Source organism: Borostomias antarcticus, assembly GCF_949987555.1.
Source record: "Borostomias antarcticus genome assembly, contig: scaffold_63, whole genome shotgun sequence".
NCBI lineage: Eukaryota > Metazoa > Chordata > Actinopteri > Stomiiformes > Stomiidae > Borostomias > Borostomias antarcticus.
Genome location: NW_028176448.1, coordinates 643,273 through 645,623, shown reverse-complemented (window position 1 = coordinate 645,623; position 2,351 = coordinate 643,273).

The following is a 2,351-nucleotide window of genomic DNA, read 5'->3' as shown; positions in this document are numbered from 1 at the left end:
AACGAGCCAGATGTCTATACAGAACGATTCCTACTGGCTGATTATCTTTCAGTACTACGTAGCGCTTGCATGGGAATAAGCGTAGCGTTTCCTCTACAGAAGCCACCGTCGATTCTGAAGAAAAGCAAACCGCTGGAATGGAGTTTTCAACCAGCTCAGCCAAAATTTTTTCATGAGAGTTTAACGCTGCTTCAGCTAGTTTACGCTGTGGTTTTCCAATAACTCCCCGCTTATTGTAATGCTTGATGATGCTTCGTAGATCATCATTACTGCGAGCTTCTTCTATATGGATTGGCAGGATGCGAGTCCAAAACAGGGCAAGCAATAATACATACTTTGTTAGCTTGTAAATCAGTCGAATAAGCGGAGACCAGCGAACAACAACCTGCTCAGCAATTTGAACAGCTAGCAATTTGGGCAACACTTTGGCAAATACCAACATACAGTAGGCAAGTAATGCCGTAAAAACAGCCAGCCATAAGGCATTAAATTCTTTCGCTGCCAAAGCACCAAGCAACGTACTCCCAGAAATGCTGACCAACGTGCTCAACAATATAATAGCTGAAAGGTGCTCACGTTTTTTCTGGAAAACCATTTTAATGGATTCTTGGTTTTGAGGCTTTCTGTATACAATAGTTACCAGCTTAAGCTCATCAATGGCAATAACTGAAGACTCAAGAAGGGATAAAAAAGCGGTAATTGCAACAATAAAACACGCAAAAAAAACAACCAGTAGCATCCATACCTCCAGAAGAACAGCTCTCAGCAGGAGTAATTACAGAAGCTTTGTAAGCGTACCTTACTGACCAGCTGAATGAAAACAGAAAGCTTGTAATCTATTGTTTTCGACTATGTTTCTTCATTATTTACGGTACCACTCAACCTTTACTCAAGCAAAAATAATATTCATATGTAATTATATTAATATTCAAACATGATTTATCCTTCTATTAACTGCCATTAAATCTCTGGTTATCAATCATGTCTGTATCTTAGAGATGGGCGCAAAGAAAAGAGAAGCGGCCATCATTCAGTCCTCCTTGACCCTTCTTCAGGAAAATGGCTTTATGGATCTAAAGATGTCTGAGGTTGTCAAACATGCTCAATTTCCCATGGGAACCGTGTATTTACACTGCTCAAGTAAAGAGGATCTGCTTCTTGGTTGAGCCATACATATTACAAAAACCATTGTTCCTAGTTTTGATCAGGTGTTTCAGAGCCACGTTCACCTATGGAGCGTCTGCTAACTCTGAATATGGCAATCTGGTTGTGTGATATTCAACAACCAAACCACTACTTTCTTCGCCAGCTGGCCATGACTCCGGATACCTAGCAGAGTGCATCGGCAGATCTAGCTATGGCACTGAATTATGTTTATCAAACCATTAGTCAGCTCGTTGAGTCACTCATAATCTAGTTGTTGACTGAAAACCCATCAATCACGGAAGAAAATAAAGAAGATGCACTGACCGACATCCTTTTTGGCACTTGGAGTTTAGGTGAAGTCTTCTTCCAGATCAATGTGTCCGGTTTTGGACTGGAACAGGCATTTTTGCAAAAAGACAACGGGTTCGGACTGCTGACCACCAGCCTTGACAAATACCTGCAAGGCTTGGTCTGACAAGGGCCATTCTCTGTATTAACGATTGCAACCAACAAACTTAAGGCTGAACACACGGTTTCTGAATGTGGCGTCGTAGCAAGGGAATCACACCCAAAGTAGATCCATAAAACTAGGTTCCACAAAAGGAAACGCCAACAAAATCTGGCGTTTTCGTTCTAACCAACTACCAATTGTTAGAAGTCATAGCGGATATTGGCCAACAATGTATCTGCGCTGCAGTTGGAGTTATAGTTCCGATCGAAGTTGGCTGGCAGACTGACGTTATTGTTCAGCCAGTACTACGCTACGAGATCTGCCTGATAGTTGGTCTGCTCCGGTTTGGCACCGGTGGTGACAAAGCTATTGCCAGCATCATTAAGGAATCTGGCAGAGGTATCACCACGGTAGGCAGCAAAGTCGTGCTAAGCCATCAGACCCACTCTGGAATCAATAGGCCGAGTTGGTGTCGATACTGGTCATTGTCAGCAGCCATACACCCAGCTGCATCGTTTCAATGCGCTGATCCAGTACTTCTGTATTCAGCGGTTGTAGGGTGTAGCTATCAGTTTTACTGCGGTTAGCATGGCTTGTCACATCGGATTTTGTGACACAATAGGTAACGGCTAGATTGGCAGTGAGGGTATTGCTCAGATCGGCATTGCCGCCGATTGCAAAGGCATGAGTACGGTAATCATACTAAACGAAGCAAACGGCTTAATTGGGCCTTATCCTTGATCAAATAGTTTCC